Below are 26,147 nucleotides of genomic sequence, written 5' to 3'. Positions count from 1 at the left end.
TAAGATCTCAGCATGTTCTGGCTGGAGTTCCTGAGTCAGATGTTCTTGTCTTGTGACATTTTCCATTTCTAAGCCTTCAACTGCTGATCCAAAGAGGAACAGGTGTCTACAAGTCCTGTGTCACATTTGCCCCTCCCCAAATACCTGGTCTAGTATCGCAACTCTAATAATATCCAAAACAGCCCCTGAGACCTCTTTTGAAGTGACTGAGGAGCAGCCCCCATATCTCTAATCAAGATAAAACTCTTTCCCATATTAGATGTCCAAACTAATGCCTCCAACAAAATTCCATATGGCCTCATGTGATAATTGTCTGAAAATCATGAACTTAGTGCATGTCCAAGCCCATGAAAACCCCTGTGCAGTAGAAAGAGCAGAATTTGACATGACAGTTTCTAAAATTTTGTGCCAGTTTCATATTCGGTGCCCTGAGCTGTCTGTGTGGTTTATGGACGTGTGTTTGGTGGCTGTGGCCATCTCAGCCCAAGACCTTTGGCTTCATGAATGATGTGAGACTTGATGGTGATTTAACACCAGATGGCCAAGAAATACCACACAGGTGCTCATTCACTCCCTGGTGCCCTAGAGCCCCTTGGAAAGCTAAACCTCGCTGGCTGAGATAAGAAGAGCTTGAAACAAAGTAAAACAAACAATGGCAATAACAAAAAGATGAATTGTGTTGTAAAGGAGAGAGGGAGAGAGAGAAAGAGAGAGAGAGGGAGGAAAAAAACCCAAGTGATGTTCAGTGTAATTGCTTGCCAACCACAGACTGATGCCCAGCCTGTACTCGAGCACTGATCAGCCCCCTTCCAGCCAACTTCCCAGTTTACATAAAAGGCATGGTGTTCTATGGTCTGGAATATTCCCCTGGTCAGTTTGGGTCAGCTGTCTTGTCTGTACTTCCTCCTCACTTCTTGTGCACCTGCTTGCTGGCAGAGGAAAAGACGTTGAAAAATCCTTGACCTGGGGTGAGCACAATGGAGCAACAACCTTATCAACATTGTTCTCATCTTGAATCCAAAACACAGCCCTGAACCAGCTACTTGGGAACAGAGCACCTCTATCCCAGCTGAAACCAGAACAGAGAACTCACAGTGCTCATTTATCTCCATGTACCATAAATAGAGCTCAGAGCAACCAGCTAAGAGCCTGTGCTATGGAGATCAGAGATATGAACCCCCATCTTAGTGATCTGTGATGAATTTGAAGAAATATCTCTGGGAGTCCCTGTCTCTCCTTGGGAAGTGAAGAGGGAGAATTTGTTATTAAAACCATGTGAATTCACCACTTGCCCTGTCACTGCTCTTGATCTGTCTGCCTTGATCCACCACCATGCCTGTTCTAACAGCATCCAATTTAGTCACATCAGATGTAGCTGTGAGGCCTGTAGGTCATCTTCTCTTCCAGACACTGCAGTGAAGGGTGATTGACTCCTGCTTGGAAGTCATCAGGATGCCCCAGCTTCTTTACTGCTCATTAAACATGGAATGTTAAACATTAATAAACTAATAAAGATATCACACCAAAAGTGTTTCTATGGGGACTGAGGTCAGGAACATCCTGGAAATGTGAAAATGCACTGAGAGAGCCAGAGACAGAGAAGGGCAGGATCTTTAGTGCAGTGCAGCAAAACTGACCCTGATGCAGCTCCCTAAATGATTTCAGGTTTGTTCTGGAGCTGATGCACTGTCAGTCTGCAGCCTAATTTTTCCAGAGTGGTAACTTTGGGATAGCAAGTGCCATGGATTGCCCTTTCTCCAAATGTAGGCTTGGGAGGGGATAAACTTTTCTTCCTCCTTTTCATCCCATTTCAGTGCATGGACAGAGAGACTCTTGCAACCCAGCCTTCCAGAAAGGCTGGACATATTTTAAGGAAGAAATCTTGAAGGTGTAGGAGCAAACTGTCCCTATGTGCTGAAGGACACAGATCTGGCTGAATGGGGAGCTTTTGCAACAAGGCAAGATAAAAAAGATGGTGTATGACCTTTAGGAAAAGGGGCAGGCACCTCAGGAAGAATACAAGCATGTCACTAAGTCATGTAAAAAGAAAGTTAGAAAGACAAAAGCTCAGTCAGAACTCAAAGTGGCCACTGCTTCTAAAAGACAATAAAAAGTGTTTTTCTAAATATATCAACAACAGGAGGACCAAGGAAAATCTCCATTCTTTATTGGATGTGGGGGAAATAGTATCACCAACAATGAAGAAAAGGCTGAGGTTCCCAATGCCTTCTTTGCCTCATTCTTTAACAGTAAGACCTCTTATCCTCAGCACAAACCTGAACTGGTAGACAGGAACGGGGAGCAGAATGGACCACCTGTAACCCAGGGGGAAATAGTTAGTGACCTATTGAGCCACTTAGACTCCCACAAATCTATGTGATCATACGGGATTGACCTGAGGGTGGTAAGGGAGCTGGTGGAAGAGCTTACCAAGCTATTCTGCATCATTTATCATCAGTTCTGGCTCACAGGGGAGGTCCCAGATGACTGGAGGTGCCAGTGTGATGCCCATCCTTAAGAGGGGCTGAGGAGGTTCCAGGAAACTCCAGGCCTGTCAGCCTGACCTCAGTGCTTGGCAAGGTTATAATACTAACAGTGATCACACAGCACATACAAGACAACCAGAGAATCGGGCCCAGCCAGCCTGGGCTTAGGAAGGGCAGGTCCTGCTTGACCAAACTGATCTCCTTTTATGACCAGGTGACCCATCTGGTGCATGAGGAAAGGCTGTGGATGTGTCTACCTGGACTTCAGCAAAGCCTTCAACAGTCTTCCACAGTCTTTCCTGGAGAAGCTGCAGCCCACAACTTGGACAGGTGCATCTTCACTGGGTTAAGAGCTGACTGCAGGCTGGGCCCAGAGAGTGGTGGGAATGGTGCTGCATGCAGTTGTTGTCTGGTGACCAGTGGCTTCCCCCAGGGATCAGTCATGTTTAATATCTTTACTGATGATCTGGATGAGGAGATTGAATGTACCCTCAGTAAATTTGTAGATGACACCAAGTTGGGTGGGAGCATTGATCTGCTGGAGGGTGGGAAGGCTTTGCAGAGGGATCTAGACAGGCTGGATCAATGGACCAAGACCAACAGCATGAGGTTCAACAAGACTAAGAGCTGGGTTGTATAATTTGGCCATAACAACTCCCTGCTGCCCTGGCTGGGGGCAGAGTGGAAAGTAGCCAAGCAGATAAGGACCTCAGAGTACTGGTCAACAGCATCTGAACATGGCCCAGGTAGGCAAGAAGACCAATGTCATCCTGGTTTGTATAAGGAATAGCGTGGCAGCAGGACTAGGGTAGAGATTTTCCCACGGTACTTGGCACTAGTGAGGCCGCACCTCGAGTGCTGTGTCAAGTTCTAGGCCCATCAATTCAGCAGGACATTGAGGTGCTGAAGCGAGTCCAGAGAGAAGGGCAGTGAATCTAGTGAGGGGTCTGGAGCACGTGTCTGATTAGGAGTGGCTGAGAAAGTTGTGGTTCTTTAACCTAGTGTAGTGTGTTGGTTGGATGCCATATACCCACCAAAGCTGCTCTATCACTGCTCTTCTCAGCTGGACAGGGGAAAGAAAATATAGTGAAAGACTCATGAGTTACCGACCAGGAGATAGCACTCACCAAATACTGTCAAGGCAAAACAGACTCGGGGATATTAATAGGATTTATTACTAAAAAAAGCAGGGCAGGGCAATGAGAAGTAAAATAAATCTTAAAAACACCTTCCCCCCACCCTTCTCTCCTTCCCAGCTCTACCTCCTCCCCACAGTGGCACAGGGAGATTGGGAATGGAAGTTATGGTCAATTCATCACACCTTGTTCTTGACTCTGCTCAGGGAGAGGAGTCAGAATCCTTCCTCTGCTCCAGTGTGGGGTCCCTCCCATGGCAGACACTTTTCCACGGACTCCTCCAGTGTGTGTCCTTCCCACAGGCAACAGTTCTCCGTGAACTGTTGCAACGTGGGTCACTCTTTCATGGGGTCAGTTCTTCAGGTACAGTCTGCTCCAGCGTGGGTCACCCACAGGGTCACAAGTCCTACCAGGACCCTGCTCCAGCACGGGCTTCCCAAGGGGTCACAGCCTCACTTGGGCATCCATCTGCTCCACTGTGGGGCTCTTCCAAGGGTTGAAGGTGGATCTCTGCACCCTATGCCCTCCATGGGCTGCAGGGGCACAGCTGCCTCACCATGAGCTTCCCCATGGAATCTCAGGGGAATTCCTGCTCCAGTGCCTGGAGCACCTCCTGCCCATCTTTTTGCACTACCTGGCTGTCTGCAGAGCTGTTCTTCTCACATATTTTCAGCCCACTCTTCTCTGGCCTCAATTACATCTGCACAAAATTTTCTTTTCCTTCTTAAATATGTTATCACAAAGGCATCACCACAATCTGTGCGGAGCTCAGCCTTAGGCAGCGGTGGGTCTGTCCTGGAGCCAGCTGGCATTGGTTCTGTTGGACTTGGGGGAAGAAGCTTCTGGAAGCTTCTCACAGAAGGCACCCCCTGTAGCCCCCCTGCTACCAAAACCCGCCCACACAAAGTCAACACACCTGGAGATGGGGTGACCTTATCACTCTCTATAACTACCAAAAAGGAAATTGTAGCAAGCTGGGGGTTGGTCTCTTCTGCAAGAAAACTAGCAAAAGGTCAAGAGGAAATTCAAGCCTTAAGTTGTGCCGGGGAGGTTTGGGTTGGATGTCAGGAAGAATTTCTTCACTGAAAGGCTGGTCAGGCATTGGAACAGGCTACCCAGGGAAGTGGTGGAGTCAATATCCTCGAAGTGTTCAAGAAAAGACTGAATGTGGCGCTAAGTGCCATGGTCTAGTTGTCAAAGTGGTCTTTAATTAAAGGTTGGACTTGATGATCTCAGAGGTCTTTTCCAACCTAAAGATTCTGTGATTCTTTGATTCCAAACCAAAGATTTAAGCTACTGTGCCCCTTAAATTTCACAGCAGGAAGTCAGGACTGGGTTGAATTTTCTCTTGCATCCCCTGTCATAGCTTCCTGGGAGCATATGTCTTGGGGTGACTTTATGATGCTGTATCCCCCTGTTGCCTGCTCTATGCAAAGATGTGAATCCTGTGCCTTTCTGTGTCTTTAAGGCAGACTCAAGAGGTGGGGGGAAGGCAGTGGAATTCCTTTGGCAGCTGTGTTCAAAAACACAGATAACTCGCCGGCTCTTCTCCTCAGCTCTCAGCTTCTGGAGCAGGGAAGAGAGTTACACGGCATTGCTTTTTAGCTAGCTTCTCGTTCATTAGCTGAGGAAAAAGATTTTCCTGGGACTTTGGCTTCTTCTTCTCTTCTGGACTGTTCAGCAGCACCAGAACATCACTGGGATGTCCTACACTGCAGCCCAGAGGGGCCCATGCCGAATCCCAGCTCTGGAGAGGGCAGAGCCACACCCAAAGAAAGGACTTTGAAATCTTTCCAGGTCTTCTCCACAGTGAGAAGTTTTATTATTTAGCATTATTAATTCTTTTTTCCGTGCCTGCATGGATTTTGCTTTTTAAGTAAATAGGTTTTTTTTTCACTTTCCTCCGAGGAATTTCTTTCTGAACCTGGTTGGGGGGGGGGCTGCTGAAATCTGCCTTCTATTAGAGGATATGTTCATTTTGGACGTTTCCTCCAATTTGTCTCAAACCAAGACAGCATATTAGACTGAAATTCCCAGAAGCTGCAGGGGTAACTGAGATCTCTGGAAAGGCACAAGTTTTCTTGCTGTCTGAACTCAACTCTTTGAGCACTTGGCATCTTCAGAAGTCGCAGCTGGTGCCAGGTGCCAGGTGAGAGAGATCCACGGGGTTGGGAGAGTATTTCCCTTCTTTGCTCACTTCCCTTCTGTGCCTGTTCCAGGTCACCTGCGGGATCATCCCAACCCCGGGGACTGCAGGGATGGAGCAGAGGAGATGGCTCCTGTTGGTTCTGGCCCTGCTTCTGGCCATCCCTGTCTCAGGTAACGCTTCCAGGAGCTGTTCTGCTCCTCTCTGGGGGATTCCAGCCTGCAGATGATCAGAAGTGCAGGAGCTGAGGGTCATGCTCTCCTGAGCAGCCCTGATTTGAACTCCACAAGAGCCAGAGCTGCCCTGCCCCTCTGCTCTTGGGGAATCCAGCCCTTTGCAGCCGGAGTTTCTCTCCCTTGGTGGAGCCAGGGAAGCCCTAAGCCAAGGCAGCTCTGCCCTGTCCAGCCCTCCCCAGTGCCAGGAGCATTTCCCTGCCTGCACGGGCAGTTGGCATTGGCACAGCTGCCCCGCTGCTGGTGGCACAGGGCTGCAAAGGGGCAGGGACAGCTGGGGACCTGCATGGAATGGCTCTGGACATGCTTTTATGCATTTATTTTTTCTTTTTTCCCCAAATAATCCCATCCTGTACAACTTTCATCATCCTGTTTTCTCCCTCTAATCTATTTACTTTCAGTTGTTCCCCACTATTACTCCTAGATCTGTTTCCTTCACACCAGTACATTTTCTGATTGATTTCAGCCAGATGCTCACTCACAGACAATTTTAAGCTCACCTCTCCTGAGAATGTAGTTGGAATTGTCGGCCAGGATACAATCCTTCCTTGCACCATCTCTTCCACAAAACCACTGGACAACCCCCAAGTGCACTGGATAAAAATCACAGATGGGCACACAGAGGACATCTACACATACGGGCAGTTTGGGGGCGAACCAATGCAGAAATACCGTGGGAGAACATCATGCCAGGAGATGGATTTGCCACTGGGAACGTGTCCCTGACACTGAAGAATGTCCAGCCAGCAGATGAAGGAATGTACAGTTGCATTGTGACATCCAGGGACTGGAGCGCTGATACATCCACCAAGCTCAGCATTGCAGGTTGGAGACTTCCTGCGCTGGGTGGGGAAGGGGGGAAGCTCTTACAGAGGGAAAAGAGCTCTCTGAAAGGTCACTGTCCCCCAGCTGATGCTGCCTCATATGACCCAACACATCACTTCCCCACTCCAGCAGCCCTTGGGCCACCTGTCAAGATGCTCTGGATGCTCCATGCCCAGTCTGAGCCCTGTTCTGACCCATGTGGGGCTGGCGAGCTGCAATAATCCCTGCTGGGGAGGTGTGAGCCCACCTGAGAGACCTCCAAGTGCTCAGCATCCCTGGCCGTGGGACTGATGGGAATGGGGCCCTCCCTGTTGTGACTTCTCATCTGGGCTGAGATGATCTGGGCTGCCAGTTTCCACCCCAGCTGGACAGTGGGCACCGTTTGTGTGCAGGTATTGATAAAGCCAGGTGGAGCTGGTCAGCCTGGATTCACTGATCAAAAAGAGCATGGAATGACAGAATCAGGGAATCTTAGAATCACACGATGGTGTGAGTTGGAAGGGCCCTAAAAGAATTTCTCATTTGAACTTCCCAGCCATGGGCAGGAACACCTTCCACTAGAGCAGATTATTCCAAGTGCTGTCCAACCTGGCCTTGAACACTTTCAGGGATGGGACATCCACAGCTTCTCTGGGCAAACTGTGCCAGCGCCTCACTCTTAGTCAAGAATTTCTTCCTAACTTCGGATCTAAATTTTCTCATCCAAAGGGGATTAGAGATGCTTTTGGGACAGGAGAGAGAAAAAGCTTCAAGACAATGCCCATTTCCTACTATTGCACAGGACAAATTCCTGTAAAATCCAGCTTTGACCAGGAGCATGACTCAGCAATGTGTGTGGTGCCTCCCACCACATCACACTGATGAAGCTTTGGCGCAGTCCCTGTCAGTGACCATCTCTGCCCACCTATAGTGCTGGCATGGACTGGGGAGGTGCCCGGGAAAAAGATGACTGGGCTTTAGTGGTCTGTGTCCTGCTTTACCAATCCTCAAACTTGGATTTGGGCTCCTACAGAGTCATTCCAAAAGAAGAATACAAACCACACACCTTCTCCCTGCTGGCTCCATGAAATACTGGTGAGCTTAGACACAAACCCATCCCAAACTGTAGCTCTTTCTCAGCCAAAGGAAATTTGGCATTTATGGCAGATGGAATGTGGGATGACAGAAAGACCATTGGAAAGGTTGTGTGAAGGACTGACAGAAACTGGCAGGAAACTCTGGGTTAAGCAAGAGCTGTGAATCCAAGGAAGAGCTACTTTCAGGGAGACTTCTCCCACTAACAAACTCTCTTGCCTTTAAGGTACTGGGGAAGTGTTCATTGAAATTCAGGGCCCCCAAGGGCAAGGACTCGAGCTTAGCTGCAGATCACAGGGATGGCTCCCCAAACCTACTGTCCAGTGGGTTACTGAGGATGGACAGGGACTTTCAGCAGACACTGAAATACACCAGGACAGCAGGAAACTCTTCAGTGTCTAGAGTCGAGTCACAGTTACAGGAGAGCAAGTGGGAAAAGTCACCTGTCAAATCCTGAACCCTCTGCTGCAGGTGGAGAAGAAAACTACTGTGCTCCTCTCAGGTGAGTCCCATCATCCTGAGAAGTCTTTGCTGGAGGTTCACCGTCTCAGGAGCCCTGTGAGGCCCTTCCCAGTGCCAGGGAAGGCGACAGCTCTCCAGTCCAGCCAGACCCATCCCAGAGCATCACGGCGCACTGAAGGCAGGACAGGCTGCAGTGAGAAATGAGCAGGGTCCCTCCTGCCCCACAGGCTGTGCACATCCCAAGGGAAGGCAGGCTCTGCCCACCCATGGAGAACTGGGACTATTTCTGCATTCATTTCCACAGAAACTCTTTGGGCAGGTGCTTAAGTTTGGGGGTAAAATTGAACATTGCCAGATGACACTCAGATAATTTTTTTCAAAGATTCTGTTTTTCCAGGTGCATCTCAGTGGGTCTCTGCTTCCTGGATACAACTCCCTTTATTCCTTCTCACATTGGCTGCTGGTGCTGTTCTTGTATTTCGAGGTAAGGGCTCTTGGTTCATAGGACCTCATGTTTTCAGAAGCAAGGCTGCAGGATGTAATTTCTTAGCCTCTTGTAAGACTACTCTCTGACAAATAGGATGAAATACCATATAGAGTCTGCTTCTGGCACACAGATGCATTAGCTTCCACTCAGCTGAAATGCTGAGTTCTCTTGCAGGTAGAAGTTTACCATCTGTCACCCAGAGGCAAAAGGGAGGTGCCTCCACATGCAGGTGAGGGCTTGGGTGGCTCATGGTATCTACAGGCAAGAGGAGGAAGGACTATGGGATTGGGGGACTTGTCCTGGGGGGAATTAGAAGGGTCCCTTCCTCTGCCTTCATTGGTCTCATCCTCCCCCAAGCCTCCAGGGGAGCTCGTTCATCACAGCTGGACCTTTTTCCCTCAAGTGTCAGTGGTGCCTCCCACCTTGGCAAGGGCCTCTCCAGAGATCTCTGCCTCTGCAGCCATGGCTGGGGACAGGTCCCCTTTCCCCAGTCCAGTGCCAGCTGTTCCAGCTCTGTGGTGTCTGAGGGCACAGCCATGCTCAGCCCTTTCTGGGGGCATTTGTGGACTTGTTTTTCTTCCTGGCTGGGAGCTGAAGCAGGGCCCAGCCAAGCCTGGAGAACCTGTGGCAGAGTGTCATGGCCAAGAGCCCAAACCAGCACTTCATTGCTGATTGCAAGGCACGACTGACCCTTCCCCAAAAGCTGTACTGACCTTAGACTACTTGCCTCTCTCAAGCTCTGTGTCTCCAGCCTCATCTCTGCTTGTGTCTGTGTTGTGGTTTAGGAATAGAACTCCCCAGTTCACTGCTCCCACTTAGACTCTCCCTAACCACACACTGTTCTCTCACTCTCCTATTCCTTCTCCATTCCTGCTGCAGCGGGATGGAGTTGAGAATTTGAGGCACGAAAGGTGAAGATCATGGTTTTAGATAAGAACAATTTACTGGAAACAGCAATGAGAGAAGAAAAAAAAAAAAAACCAGTAACAAGAACAATATTAATAACAAAATTGTACAAAAGAGAGAGTGATTCATATGCAAAATGCACACCAAGGACCCCATGACAACAAACAAATACAGGATGACTTCCCCCCGTGCCCTTTTTTCTTGACCAGAAGGAACCCCTTTTCCCCAGAAGAGACAGTGTCCCTTTCCACTTCCCCTACTCCCTGCCAGTGATGTGAGTTTGTAACAAATAACATTAGGGTCCTGGTCATGCCCCTTCCCAGACACTGCAAAAATTAACCCTGGCCTGAACCAGGACATTTTCCACCAGTTAGTCTATACCATCTACTATAAATAGATAGATAGATATAGATATGTATAGAAGTATGCAAACACAGGTATCATCTCCACAGTCATCCCATCAGATATCTGCTGAGTCCATTTAGTCCATGACTGTGGGTTCTATCTGTCCTAGATGTCTTCCAGGGCTGGAGGACTGGTGTGTTGTCAGCTGTTTTGCTGCATCAAGAGCACCCAGCTGGTGTATCTAGAATGGTCCATGCTCATTGTCCATCGTAATTATGACAAACAATGGAAGCAGAGAAGGCTCCAGGCAGACTTTAGAGACCCTTTGTTACACCTTGGATACTTAAATTCAGGGGTTAAACTCAAGGTTCCTTTATTCTAGCTAGCACAAAGGAGGAATCTCCACCAGATATTCTCAAGACGTGAAAATCACAGAAAAGTTTACTGCAAAAATATAGAAGATTAAGGAAACTTTGGCAAAAGGATTAAATACAACACTAAATTCAACATGAAAGCACTTATAATAACGTCATTTAGCATTAATTCGGTATTAACTTCATTAACTTAGCATTTACTTAGCCCATTTAACCTAGAAACTTTTAAATCCTTAAGATACTAAGCTACCCACAAAGTTCCATGAAAAGAGAATTAGGAGAAGAGAGAAAGACAGAAATATATATAGAAAAGCACAGATATAGCTATCATAGGGTTCCAGCACGAGTTGAATCAGAACTCTGAAGCAGCTGGCAGGATGTGACAACAGGGAACACCATGGTCACCCCTTTTAAACCCTTGGCACCCTGTAGGCCCTGCCTTCTAGGTGGGACTTCTGGAACCTCAGCCAATCAGAGGCTGGATTGGGACAGCCCCACCCAATGTGTAATTGATTGACAGCCAAACTGATGGGGAGGGGCACTGTCTCACTGCCCCCAACCACACACAGACAGACACACACACAGAGAGACACATGGACACACAGAGAGACAGACACAGGCACACTGACACAGACACACACATGGACACACAGAGAGAGGCACAGGCACACCGACACACACAGACAGACACACAGACAGACACCCGGACGCAGGTAGAGGGACACACAGAGAGACACACACAGGCACACCGACACACACAGAGACAGAGACACACACAGACACACATGGACACACAGAGAGACACACACAGGCACACCGACACACACAGAGACAGAGACACACACACAGACACACATGGACACACAGAGAGACAGACTAAGGCACACTGACACAGACACACACATGGACACACAGAGAGAGGCACAGGCACACTGACACACACAGACAGACACACAGACAGACACCCGGACGCAGGTAGAGGGACACACAGAGAGACACACACAGGCACACCGACACACACAGAGACAGAGACACACACACAGACACACATGGACACACAGAGAGACACACACAGGCACACTGACATGGAGACACACAGATGCAGACAGACACAGAGACACACACGGACACACAGACAGATACAGAGACACACACATGGACACAGACACACAGACATACAAACGCACACATGGACACAGAGAGGCACAGACACACAGATGCAGACACAGACGCAGAGACACACAGACACACAGACACACGGACACAGACACACAAACATAGACACACACACACACATAAAGACAGACACAGAGACAGACACACAGGCACGCAGACAGAAACACAGACCCAGACAGAAATAGACACACAGACACAGACAGACACACAGAGGCACAAACACACACATGTGCGGACACACACACAGACACGCACAAAGGCATTGGCTCACCACGTTGAACATACCCAGTCTCTGACACCCTTCCAGTAGCTAAAGGTGGCTTCAATAAGGCACATTTTACAAGGTCACAGATTACTAGGACAAGGTGGAATGGATTTTAAGCTGTAGGAGGGTAGATTTAAATTAGATAATAGGAAGAAATCTTCCCTGTGAGGGTGGTGAGGCCCTGGCACAGGTTGCTGTAGAAGCTGTGGATGCCTCATCCCTGGAAGGGTTCAAGGCCAGGTTGGGTACGGCTTGGAGCAATGTGGTCTAGTGGAAGTCTGGAAAGAAATGGCAGGGGAGTTGGAAAGAGAGGATCTATAAGGTCTTGTAAAACCCAAACCATTGTTTGATGGTTTGATTCTGTGATTCTGCACTTATATGAGACTCATCCTCTTGTCAGACTATCAACAGATGACCAAGGGGAGGTTCTATGAGACCTCCCCTCACACAAAGAGAAGCCTTTTCATGCAGATCAGTGCCAGGACATACCACAATACTTGGAAAAAATCCCCTACCAAGCAAGAAGAAGATGCAGGAGGGTCTAGGGCAGTGAGATCAAACAATCTCACTCCTCCAGACATTCCCACTTCAAGGGCTTCCAGAAAGTCCTTTGTTATATTCCCCATCCCCATGCAGATGCCCGGAGCCCAGGCTCCCAGGGTGCAGAGCTGCCCTGGCAGTGGGCTTTTCCCAGCACAGACAGGACAGCCTGGACTCTGCTGGATCCCATCCCCCCTGTGGATTCTAAAGCCAGCTGTTCTTCTGGCCCTGCTCTTTCCAGCTGGGATGCTGGCAGTGAATGTTCTTTCCTTAAGGAACACTTGGCAATTTGCATGGGCTGGGCTCTCCCCCATGGCCAGGCTGTTGGGCAGTGAGGAGGCCTTGGAGTTCCTTTCAATATTCCTGACCAGCAGCACAGGAGCTCCAAGCCCAGGTTTAGAAGGGCTCACACTGGTGCTGAGACTCCTTTCAACAGGTAAAAACTGTAAGAGAAAAAAGTCTCCATGTCACATGGAAGACTAGAGGTCCAGAAGAGAGGCCAAGGCTCCTTCCCAGAGCAAACTCGTGGTGGAAAAGGATTTGAAAGCCAAGGAAGAGATCAGTAATTGTGCCCACAGGTCCATCAGAATGTGAACTCCCTATCTCTGTTTTTTAGGGCTGAGTTCTTTTCCAAGGCCTCAATTAGAAAGGATTGTCTGAGGAAAGAGAAGGCTGGAGAGTATAAATTAGAAACAGGCAGGACATGAGGGAACTGAACTGAATTTCTTCTGCCCTTCCTGCATAAGGAAACAAAGCAAAAGGAAAAAAAAACAGATAAGCAGGGCCATTCCTCACCAGGCCTTTATGTTTTTGGAAGCAAATGCTGCTCCACAATCAAACTGACTTGTGAGTTAGTCCTTGGACTGGATGCCTTGTGCAGAGCTTCCTTGGGAGCAGCTCTTATGTCCCATGCCAGGGGAACACCTTTGATGCTGAGATGGCAACTGGAGGTGGTCAATGTCCCTCTTCTCTCCCTCATCATTGAGGGCAGTGTAAGAACAGCGTCTTCTTGGTCCTTTCTAAGAGGAAAGGCCCCGTGTCATTAGCGGAACAAGACTTCCCCTCAGGGGAGGAAAAATCATTATCTCAGTGACACCAGTCTTTTTTCACAGAAAGGGCAGTGGATGCCCTGGAATCTATTCGGCTGAAGGACCACCAGCACCTCTATCAAAAAATTCTAACTCTGCAGGAAGCTTTCCAGAATGAACAGGAGTCCACACAGCGTGATCTTCAGCTCCTCAGAACAGACCTGAAGAATGAACTAGGTGAGCAGGGCCATTCCCCAGCAGGCCTTCATCTCTCTGGAGGCAAAAGCTGCTTTAGAGGCAAACTGTCCTGTGTGCTTGTCCTCCACAGCTCCTCAAAGAGGATGGAGAATGACAACCCTTATGTGGGGAATTAATGCAGTACTTGTGCTCACTGCACAAGCTCTGGCGTGCCCCAGGTCAGAGACAGTCCAGCTGCGTTACTTCTGTGCGTCGCTGAAGCGACTTCGGCATCAGGAAGGAGCTGTTGGCTGAGCTTGCTGGCTTCTTTGTAGAGGAGACGTGGCAGGAGCCGATGGTATCGGCTCACGTTAGCTCAGAGACAGAGGAAGAGAGAGGCTGTTCTGGTCTGGCTCCTAACAGGTTTATTGTTAGAAGTTTCGCAACCCGAACAAGCTCGAAAGGGATGGAATGCGATGGGGCCCTCCCCTGATGCTTGTCCTCAGTTTTAGAGGCAATTTGAAAACCGCGGGGAAAGGGGAAAACAACCAATGAGTTACAAGCCAGGGGGAGGATACAATGTCACAAGAACCACTGGGGGAAACGGAGAGGCGGGAGTTATAACAGAGAACCAGTGAACAACTGATAACCGAGAATTTTCCCGAACCGGAGGAGGCGGCTTGGACCCGGGCACCGCCCAGGGGGTGCAGCTTAGGCTTCTGAGCCGCCCATCGACCCACCCTCTGAGTCTGCCTCTTTGGGAAACTCGATCCAGGGGATGGGCTGGGATTGACTGGCATCATGCTGCCCCAGCCCTGCAGTGGGCTGGGTCACCACAACAGGGAATATCTTTTTTGATCAAGAATACTCAAAAAACCCTAAGAAGAGACTCTCTGGCAGTGAATTTAAATCCGATCACTGGTCTCCCCCTCAAGAAGGTAATGAGAGTGTCCCAATTACACTGTTCTTTCTTTATAGGATTGACAATACAAGCAAATATTACAAATGCCCTGGAATCTATGTGGAAGAAGGACCTCCATGAAGTGTCCCAACAAGTTCAAACTCTGCAGAAAGCTTTTCAAAACACCCAGGTGTACACGCAGCGTGACCTTCAGATGATCAGAACAGACCTGAAGGATGAGCTAGGTGAGCAGGGCCATTCCCCAGCAGGCCTTCAACTCTCTGAAGGTCAATCCTGCTCTACAGGCAAACTGACCTGTTAGTTAATCCTTTGCCTTTTGTCAGAATCGGCAGAACTTCCTTGGGAGCATCTCTTATGTCCCAGTCATGGGGAACACCTTTGATGCTGAGGTGGAAACTGGAGATGGTCAAGGTCCCTCTTCTCTCCCTTGTCTTAGAAGGGAGTGAAAGAACAGCATCTTTTTGATACTTTTTAAGAGGAAAGCTCTGTGTCATTAGTGGGACAAGACCTCACCTCAAGGGAGAAAAAATCATTGTCCCAGTGACACCAGTCTTTTTTCACAGGAAAGACGGTGGAGGCAAATGTCACAGGGACTATAGCATACATCTGGCAGAAGGACCTCCTGCAGCTCTCCCAACAGATTCAAACTCTGAAAAAAACTTTCCAGAACATGAAGGTCTCCACACAGCGTGACCTTCAAATGATCAGAACAGACCTGGAGAACAAACTAGGTGAGCAGAACCATTTCCACAACAGGCCTTCATAGCTCTGTAGGCAAAGTCTGCTCTACAGGCAAATTGTCCTGTGAGCTTGTCCTCCACAGATCCTCAAGAGGGATGGGGAAAGACAGCCCTTACATGGGGAACAGTTTTTGTGCGGTGTGGCACCACACCATCCTCATGTTGTCTCCCAGGGCCCACATGTGCCCTCTGGAGAGATAGAGATCATTCCTGCCCTCCATGCTGCCCAGGAGGACTTAGTTGAGCCATTAGGAAGACCAACAGGCACTGGGAGAGCCCTAAGAAAAGCCTTGACATGGATTTTATATCAGAGCTTTTGGGCATCGTCATTATGGATCAATGGTCTTTACCTCAAGAAAACCATGACTTTGTCCCAGTGAAATTGTTCTTTCTTTGCAGGAAGGACAGTGGAGGCAAATACAAGCGCCTTAGAATCCAGGCTGGAGAAGGACCACCATGAAGCCTCCCAACAAATTCTAACTCTGCAGAAAGAAATCCAGAACATGGAGGTGTCCACACAGCGTGACCTTCAGATGATCAGAACAGACCTGGAGCATGAGCTAGGTAAGCAAGACCATTCCCCCTGAGGCCTTCATTTCTCTGAAGAAAAAAGCTGCTCTACAGGCAAACTGTCCTGTGAGCTTATTCTCCAGACCTCCTCAAAGTGAGTGGAGAAGGAGAGTCCTTACACTGGGAAACAGCTTTTGTGCTCCGTGACACTTGAAACACCTCCATGTTGAGGTGTCCATGACAAGCCCCAGCCCGTGCTCCCCTGCTCAGCTTGGGGCCATCTCTGTGGGCAGTGCATGAGGGGGGGGCAGGGGAGGGCACTGGGGCAGCACCCAGCACTCTCTGCCAAGGACCTTCCTCTGGCCAGGAACAGGCCCCATGTCCAATCCCAGGGGCTACTGACCTAGGCTGAGGCCCAGTGAACATTCCTGAGACCACAATGGGGTCCGAGGGGCAGGTGGGGGATGAGCCACCACACCTTCCTCCTGACAAAGAGCGTTGTTTCCCAGGGCCCACAGATGGTGTCTGGAGAGATGGAGTGGGGTCAGTGCTGCCCTCAGTGCTGCCCAGCAAGCCTTGGTCAAGCCTTTAGGGAGGTCCACAGAGAGTGGGAGAGCCCTAAGGAAAGATGCTCTGGTAGGGAATTTAATTCAGAGCTTTTAGGCATTGTGATTGCAGGTTGCTGGTCTCCCCATTGAGATAGCAATGAGACTGTCCCAGTGAGAGGGTTCTTTCTTCACAGGAAGGACAGTGGAGGCAAATACAAGGACCATGGAATCCATGTGGAAGAAGGACCTTCTGCAGCTCTCCCAACAAATGCAAACTCTGCAGGAAGCAATCCAGAACATGGAGGTGTCCACACAGCGTGACCTTCAGATGATCAGAGCAGACCTGGAGAATGAACTAGGTAAGCTAGGCCATTCCCCAGCAGGCCTTCATCTCTCCAAAGGCAAAAGCTGCTTTACAGGCAAACTCTCTTGTGAGCACATCCTCCACAGCTCCTCAAAGGGAATGGGGAAAGACAGTCCTTACATGGGTAATAGATTTGTCATTGTTATGAATAGGTGTGAGGGGTTTAGATAAATCCCTTCCTTTTCCCCAGGCCTCTGGCAGCAGGCAGTAGCTCCATAGGGATGGCCAGTGCCCCAAAACCCACTCTCGTCTGCAAGTTCTTTAATAATGACTGATTTGGTCTATTATAGAATTAATTATTTATTTAATAGAAACAAAACTAACAGACATAAGACCTAAAATAAACTATTATTACACAGGAATAAGGACAAAAAGAGACAACTAGTATTACAAGCAGGGTTAAAGGTACCATTAATTTTACAGCTAGCAAAGAAATAATATAACATAGGATCCAATGTTTCTTACCATCCAATTGTGATGGAGCGCACATCAAAGTCCTTTCCCTCAATTGCCAGGAAAGTAACCATGGAACCTGTGTCCAGACTCCAGGAAGAAGTCTTGCACACTTTCAGGGTGTGTGTGTGTAGAAGGCTTCTGCCTCTGTGATAATCTGTATTACTTTTATAGTGTTTTTTTGGTTTGAAAGACAGGTGTCTGCTAAGGAAGGCAGGAGCCTCCCTTGGATTGGCAGATGCAACCCCCTTCCCTCCGAGTTATTATAATTTTAAAATCAAGGGGGATTTTAGGCAAAGATGTGGGAAATAGGAATAACAGTTCTTTACTAATATATATCTATATGTGTATAACCAGTCAAACAAACAGCAATAGCTATGGCAGTAACAGCAAACAATCACAAACCCAGTCCCAGCCTTCTCAGCTGTCAGGCCCTTTCCCCTCGGGTGCAGTTCCGCTCACAGCCAGCTGGGGCGCTGGCGGCTCCCGGTGAGCAGGGCAGGTGCGATGGTTCCCCCACGGCTGCAGGGGGCGCTCCGGAGCGAGCTCGGGGAGCACGCGGCACTGACGGCCTGGGATCCCGGGAAGGGATGGAACAAAGGCTTCAAAAACCCCCTGGGCAGCCGATCCCAGTGTCCGCCTGGACCCTCGGGAACAGCAGGCTGGAGTGGCAGGGATGAGCACAAATCCCGGATGGCAGACGAGGTGTATCCAAATGGGGAACCCCCCGGAGGTCTGGGCAGGCAGGGTGAGCACGGCTACAACGCAGCGAAGGCTCGAAGCAACGGCGGGGCAGTGCGGCCACGGCCCGGCTCCGAGCAGGGCAGGGAAGGCGGGCTTGGGATCCTGGTGTTTCTCCAGCAGAAAGAAAAGTGGCCAAAGGAAAAGCAGTTTCCCTCTCTCTGGACCTGGAGGCTGACTGCCCCCACACACTCAGGTGAAAAGAGTAGCCAGATGCACCCCACTCTGTAGCTAGCTCTTTTGTTTTTCTGAAGTACTCAGCCATTTGCTCCCCTGGCAATCTGGATCGACAAAAATCCTTTAACAGAAGAAAAAAAACCAGAAGAGCTCCTAAAACCCCAGCAAGTGTAAAGCAGGCCTTTAGGTCACCAGTGTTTGTTTTCCTTTATCTCTTCCCGTATCTGCTCTGCATACCGAGATGTTAATTCTTGGTTAGGCTGGCAGACCCTTTGGCACCAGGAGATGATTCCTGCTGGGCCTTGCCTGCCTGGGTTATCTCTCCTATCTGCACTGGCCACCTGTGGTGGGGAAAGGGGGACTATACCCTGCCACAGTCATCCATGCCACTGGAACACCTCCATGCTAAAGTGTTTTCTGCAGGGGCTCAAGGTCCCTCTTACCTCGCTTGTCCTTGAAGAGAGCTTGAACTCTTAGTTCTCTCACTGTCTTGATACTCATTAAGGTTTTGTTGTAGCTGCTAGATTTTGCTTAGCAGGCTGTAGCTTCCTGAGAGCTCAGTGGGGGTTACCTAGGACAGTGCGACCTGTCGCATCCCGCAGTCCGTTTTCGATGGCCCTGCAACCTTGCTCTGGTCAGCTATCAGTGTTACAACCAGTGATGACAGAGGAGGTGAGAAAGGTCTCCCCATGAGGGTTGAGATGGCTTTAATCACATCTTGAGCTGGCAACCCTCAGAGGCAGAGAGACCTTGTGGTCTGGGCTTGGGGGCGGTTTTGTCAGGGGCCCAGGGGCAGTCCCTGGGTGGGGTTGGGGTACAGGAACCAAGAGAGAGAGCCCGAGGGAGTGGCCACGGCTAAGGGCAGGGAACGGGGAGCACGTGAAATAGGAAAATCAATGGATCACCACAAGGTTTCCCCTGGAACCCCTGTCTCTGTCCCTTTCCCCATTGCCCTTCTCCTCCTGCCCCACTCCTGATGCCACTTTGGGCGAGGCCGGGCTGTTCACACCATGTGTCTGTGCCCATGACAAGCCCCAGCCCGTGCTCCCCTGCTCAGCTTGGGGCCATCTCTGTGGGCAGTGCATGGGGGGGGGGCAGGGGAGGGCACTGGCAGCACCCAGCACTCTCTGCCCAGTGTCCTGGGATCTTCCCCTTGCCAGGAACAGGGCCCATGTCTGATCCCAGGGGCTACTGACCAAGGCTGAGGCCCAGTGAACATTCCTGAGACCACAGTGGGGTCCGAGGGGCAGGTGGGGGATGCGCCACCACACCTTCCTCCTGACAAAGAGCGTTGTTTCCCAGGGCCCACAGATGGTGTCTGGAGAGATGGAGTGGGGTCAGTGCTGCCCTCAGTGCTGCCCAGCACGCATTGGTCAAGCCTTTAGGGAGGTCCAGAGGGAGTGGGAGAGCCCTAAGGAAAGATGCTCTGGCAGGGAATTTAATTCAGAGCTTTTAGGCATTGTGATTGCAGGTTGCTGGTCTCCCCACTGAGATACCAATGAGACTGTCCCAGTGAGAGGGTTCTTTCTTCACAGGAAGGACAGTGGAGGCAAATACAAGGACCATGGAATCCATGTGGAAGAAGGACCTTCTGCAGCTCTCCCAACAAATGCAAACTCTGCAGGAAGCAATCCAGAGCATGGAGGTGTCCACACAGCGTGACCTTCTGATGATCAGAGCAGACCTGGAGAATGAACTAGGTAAGCTAGGCCATTCCTCAACAGGCCTTCATCTCTCCAAAGGCAAAAGCTGCTTTACAGGCAAACTCTCTTGTGAGCACATCCTCCACAGCTCCTCAAAGGGAATGGGGAAAGACAGTCCTTACATGGGTTATCGATTTGTTATCCATGCCACTGGAACACCTCCATGCTAAAGTGTTTTCTGCAGGGGCTCAAGATCCCTCTTCTCTCCCTTGTCCTTAAAGAGAGTTTGAACTCTTAGTTCTCTCACTGTCTCGTATTCGTTAAGGTTTCCCCTGGAACCCCTGTCCCTGTCTCTGTCCCTTCCCCCATTGCCCTTCTCCTCCTGCCCCACTCCTGGTGCCACATTGGGTGAGGCTGGGCTCTGCACACCCTGCGGCTCTGTGCCCATGACGAGCCCCTCCTGTACTCCCCTACTTAGCCTGGGGGCATCTCTCTGGGCAGTGCATGAGCTGGGGGCCAAGGGTGATACCTAGGACTGGCTACCTGAAAACAGAGGCTAGACAAGATTAAGAGAATGAAAGTGGGTATTTATAAAGAGGGCTTTCAATAGGTACACCCTGGGAGTCAAAAAACCCTCTGAGGGGATACACCAAAGTTAGGTGCTAGGTCATGGGTTTTTCACACTCTTATAAGTTTGGTCTATTTGCCTATCAGGGTTAATTCTCCAATTACAATTTCAGGTAATGATGTAATTACCCCAAGTTTTCTCCTCCCATTCAGAGGCTTGGTTTACATGTTTCAGGGCCTGAGACAACAAAGTGTCCTTGAGTCCAGGCCCAGAGAGGGTTTGTTATGTCTAACCCGAGTGTGAGAACAGTAGCTAACAGGCTATGGAGTTTTAGAGTTACAAACTAAAGCAGTACTGTTGTAACCGCTGGACTCTGCCTAGCAGGCTGCTGCGGCCTGAAAGCTCAGTGAGGGTTTCCTAGGGCCATGCGATTAATTGCATCCCAGAGTCCATTTTGGACAGCCCTGCGATCTGGCTCCAGCAGCTAGCAGTGTTACAACGCAGTGGATGGTAAAGAAGGTAGAGAAGGGTCTCTCATGAGGGTTTGAGATGACTTTAATCACATCTTGTCCTTGCGATGTTCAGAGGTAGAGAGACAGCATGCTCTGAGTGCGGGATGGTTTTGTCAGGGGCCCAGGGGCAGTCCGTGGGCAGGGTTGGGGTACAGAAACAAATAAGGAGAAACCGAGGGAGTGGCCAAGGCTAGGGAGGGAACAAGGGGAACATCACAGAATCATGGGGTTAACAGGCCACCACACAGTACAGGATCTGAAAAATATGAAAGCTAAATCCTAAGGCATCAAGGGAGGGCACCAGCCGGCACTCTCTGCCCAATGTCTGGGGACCTTCCCTTTGACCAGGCACAGGCCCCATGTCCGATCCCAGGGGCTACTGACCTAGGCTGAGGCCCAGTGAACATTCCTGAGACCACAGTGGGGTCCGAGAGGCAGGTGGGGGATGCGCCACCACACCTTCCTCCTGACAAAGAGCGTTGTTTCCCAGGGCCCACAGATGGTGTCTGGAGAGATGGAGTGGGGTCAGTGCTGCCCTCAGTGTTGCCCAGCAGGCCTTGGTCAAGCTTTTAGGGAGGTCCACAGGGAGTGGGAAAGCCCTAAGGAAAGATGCTCTGGTAGTGAATTTATTTCAGAGCTTTAAGTGTGGCTTTTGTCAAGGAGGACATAACAGCACACACTTGTTGTAATCCAAAGTCGAGAGAGATAGAAAGATTTTTTATTTTCTCTACTGCTATTCTTATACGTCTTCACAATTGCAGTGGCCTATTGAGATTGGCTGCTTAGCAAACAATGATAAGGCTGTCTAACAAACAATGACCATTCAAGCATTAAAACAATCAGCTCTTATACAAGCAAAGGTAGAGTTGCTACATATTATCTGCCAAGTTCTTCCTTGTACACTCTTAATGTCCTAACAAGAACATCCTCTCCTTGTGTCCAGAGCATCTACTCTCATTGATTATCTTCTTGGCTTTCTCTGTGGGTTTCATTGAAGCTGCAAAATTTCCACTCTAAAATTCTCACGGATAAATTCGGACCGATTTCAGGAAAGATGCTCTGTGAGGCCCCCAGTCCATCTGTCAGCCTCATCATTTAGGCATTGTGATTGCAGGTTGCTGGTCTCCCCATTGAGATAGCAATGAGACTGTCCCAGTGAGAGGGTTCTTTCTTCACAGGAAGGACAGTGGAGGCAAATACAAGGACCATGGAATCCATGTGGAAGAAGGACCTTCTGCAGCTCTCCCAACAAATGCAAACTCTGCAGGGAGCTTTCCAGAACATGCAGGTGTCCTTACAGCTTGGTCTTCAGATTGCCGTTGCAGACCTGAAGAACAAACTAGGTGAGCAGGCCAATTCCCCAGCAGGCCTTCATCTCTCTGGAGGCAGAAGCTGCTCTACAAATGTCCTGTGAGCTAGTTCGTTGCCTTCTCCAAGTGGGTGCATGGGGCAGAACTTTCTTGGGAGCAGCTCTTATGTCCCATGCCAGTGGAACACCTTTGATGCTGAGATGGCAACTGGAGGTGGTCAATGTTCCTCATCTCTCCACCACATTTGGAGGAAGTGAAAGAACAGCGTCTTCTTTGTCCTTTCTAACAAGAAAGGTCCCATGTAATTACTGGTACTACACCTCACCTCAGGTGAGGAAAAACCACTGTCCCACTGACACCAGTCTTCTCTTACAGAAAGGACAGTGGAGGAAAATACCCCACGGGTCTTGGAATCCCTGCGGCTGAAGGACCTCCAGCAGCTCTCCCAAGAAATCCAAGCTCTGGGAAAAGATATGCAGACCACATTGGGGTCCCCAGAATATGACCTTCAGCTCCTCAGAACATATTTGGAGAAAGAATTAGGTGAGCAAGGTCTTTTCCAGCAGAACTTCATCTCTCTGAATGCAAAAGCTGCTCTACAGGCAAATTATCCTGTGAGCTCATTGTTCACTGCTCCTCAAAGGGGATGGAGAGGGACAGATTTTCTTGGCAAGTAGCTCTTGTGTCCCCCCCTGTGGAGACATCTGAACACTGAGGTGGTGACTGCAGGTGGTCAAGGCCCCTCTTCATTACCTTGTCTTCGAAGGGAATGTGTAGTGTGGGCTCTCTATGACCCAATATGTAGTAAAGGAGTCCACCTGCATGCCCTGCTATTGTCTCTCTTGCTTTCCCCACTTCTCTTCCTCTTAACAAAGATTGTTGTCTCCACAGCCCACAGCTGCTGTTTGGAGAGATGGAAGGGGGACAATCCCAACCCTCCATCCTGCCCATCAGGCCTTTGCCAAGCCCTCAGGAAAGCTCACAGTGCCTGTGCTCTTTCCCCAGCCCTCCAGCAGTCAATCCATCTGAACCAGATCCGAGGAGCTGCGAGGGTCTTTGTTCTCCTCTGTCCAGAGCCCATGTGCCCCTGAGCCCTGGGAGTTGGACACTGCAGGGAGGGAAGGACCACAGGAGTGTGAGAGCCCCAGATGAAATGCAGGGGCTCAGGCCTTCGGCAAACCCTGCTCCCCTTCCCTTTGCCCAGGAGCTCCCGATCAGTTTGACAAGTGTCTCCAGGGGTAACTGGTGAAGGAAAGTCACCTTTGCTTCCTGGAAAATCCTTCTCTGTGAAAGCCCATCTCCTTTTTAGTCTAAGGTCTGGCCATTCCTCTGGCCTCTCCTTCCCATCTGAAAAGGAAAGAGAGGCTGAGCTCATCTCACAGCACCTTTTAGTCCTCCTCCATCCTCAGAGGAAGCAAGGTAGAGCCATGTGCTCCATGTCTGGAAAACAAAACTATCACACAATCTGATTTACTGTTTTCTCTGGGAGTCTGGTGAAATGGGAGTAGGTAGAAGTGGTTAAGAGAACAGTGTGTGTGTGTGGTGGGGGAGTAGGGGAGCATGGGGGTGGCATGAGTGTCATGGAGGGGAGATAGTTGGGTGTCACATGTAAGAGATTTCCTCAATGCCATTCTGTTTGATTGGACTGTCAGGGCCCCAGCAACACTAAGAGCCTTGTGCCTGACCAGTGTCGGCGTAGGGGAGAGTGAGAGTGGCATCATTGTCACTGAGAGGAGAGAGTTGGCCAATTTTGTTTCATTGCCAGAGCAAGCCTTGACAAATCCACTTACTTCCTGCTTCTCTCCTTTCCTACAGACCTTCAAGAACTATGGTCCTACAGAGGTAAGCATAGGTGAGATGAGGAAGTGAGTCCTCAGAGCCTGAGTGCAGCTCTGGAAAACACATCCCACTCCCTCAGAGAGCTGTTTGAAGAAGAACACGCTCAGGGAAGGGGGGTTTGATGCCATTTTTCACTGCCATGTGCTGCCCAAGGCCTTGCCTGTGCTTGTCAGGAGCCCTCTCAGCTGTGGGGAGCAGGCACAGCCGGCTTGCACTGGCCACTGCAGCCCCAGCTCCCACTCCTGCTTTGGCCTCTTGGGGCTCTCAGGAAAAGTGTCTGAAACTGATCTTGCTCCACAGCAGGAGCAGCTCCTTCTCCTTTCAACCTGAGCTGAGCTAGAGGACCTCAGTTCATGATATTACACCTTGTTTGAGTCCTGTCGGGAGTTCATCCCATCCTCTGATGAGCATGGAAAGCTGAGGCAAGAAACATTCCCTTATCCTTGTGGCAGTGGATCACTCCTCCACTCTAATCCATGTGCAAGCAATATCCCACGCTGGTGCTGTCCTGTAATTGAGGAAAAAGTACTTAAATCTTGAAAATCCCCTTCAGGCTTTGCCAAGGAGTTAATCCAAACCTAATTCCTGCTGCTGCCAACTCCTGGTCCTTTTCCTCATGCCATTCCCCGCCCCCCCCAGCAATGCAGAGATGGAGGGAGAGGGGGTTCAGCCCCACAGCTGCCTCCTTGGAGCTGCCTGCTGCAGTCCCAGCAGCACTGGAGCAGTGCCTGGCATTTGGTGCCTGCAGGCTGCCACTCTCTCTGGCAGCAGCCCAAGGAAGGGACATGGTGGGAGGGGAGGGAGAAGCTGGAGGTGCCCTGAGGCAAGAGGCTGCTGAGTGCTCCTGAGTGTGGAGGGGGGAAGGACAAATGAGGAAGGGCTGAGGGCACAGAAGGGAAAGGCTCAGAAAAGCAGAGCTTGTGTTTTCTGCTCCTCATGGCCTGACCTGACCATTGCAGGGGATGTCACCCTGGATGCTGACACGGCTCATCCCAGACTGGAAATCTCTGCGGATGGGAGGAGAGTGAGAGATACTGGTGTCATCACATTCTTGCTCAGCAATGAGAAGAGATTTGATTCCCATCTGTTTGTGCTGGCAAAGGAAGGATACACATCTGGGAAACACTACTGGGAAGTGTCTGTTGGGAAAAGAAGGAGCTGGGCCTTGGGTATTGCCCGGGAATCTGTGACTCGCAAAGGGCCATTGACTCTGTGCCCTCAGAATGGCTTCTGGGTTATCGCGTGTGCAGATGGGCAAGATTATTGGGCCTACACGAATCCTTGGACCCGTCTGACCGTGACTGGCAATTTGTCAAAGATTGGGATCTTCTTGAACATCCCAGCCAAGCAGGTTTCTTTTTATGATGTCTGTGAGGCAAGAGCTTTGTACACTTTCAGCATTGCTGAGGGCAGCAGCCAGGAAGGCAAATTAATTCCCTTCTTCTCCACAGGCCTTGCTACTGCTGAGCCTGACACTGAGCCTCTGGTAATAGTGCAGTTTTCTGATGATGATGAGTAGTTTACTCTGCATGTCAAAGGTCAATACTGTGATAGAATCACATTGTAATGAGGCTGCTGCCAAATTTGCGTCTTCTGAACAAAAGTATTGAAGGAGAGGGAAAATCTGTCATAGTGGTCAGCTTTCTACATTATGCATCAGAATGAAAAGTTTTTTGAGGGAAATTTTATGTTGTCAAGGGAAATTTTCTTTCATAGTAGTATGAAAAAAGCACTTCTGTGGATTGTGAGTTTTCCTGAAAAATTACCGTCTTGGGATGTTTTTTTTTTATCCCATACCATTTTTGGTTTGTTTGTTTGTTTGTTTTGTGTCCAAGGTGGTTGCCGTCCCCCCCTCCTCCCACCCTCTCCATCTCCCTGACTCCCAGGAGTATTGAAATGAGTGAGAGCTAGACCGGGGTTTCCAGAGAGAGTTGGGGGGGGGTGAGGGGCAGCTCTTCCCTTCCAGGTGGGCTTTTTGGCTAGCCTCGTAACTTTGTGGGTTTTGCCTTTTTCTTTTTTTTTTTTTTCTTTTCCTTCTGCACTGTTGCTGTGCTTGCTGGCTTGCTTCTCTGCTTCTCTGCTTCTCTGCTTCTCTGCTGTTGGGGAGCCCAGAGCCAGTGCGTGTTGTGCCAGGACCCAGGAACACCCTGTTCCCTGCTG

General features: G+C 49.8%; 1 pseudogene; it reads left to right on the top strand.

Moving 5' to 3' along the window:
• The first annotated feature begins 5,880 nt into the window (after window positions 1–5,880).
• On the top strand, window positions 5,881–25,506 carry LOC138102650 (butyrophilin subfamily 3 member A1-like; annotated as a pseudogene).
• The last annotated feature ends 641 nt before the right edge of the window (window positions 25,507–26,147 follow it).

Source organism: Aphelocoma coerulescens, unplaced genomic scaffold (assembly GCF_041296385.1).
Source record: "Aphelocoma coerulescens isolate FSJ_1873_10779 unplaced genomic scaffold, UR_Acoe_1.0 HiC_scaffold_97, whole genome shotgun sequence".
NCBI lineage: Eukaryota > Metazoa > Chordata > Aves > Passeriformes > Corvidae > Aphelocoma > Aphelocoma coerulescens.
This window is presented reverse-complemented; position numbering and strand designations above follow the sequence as displayed.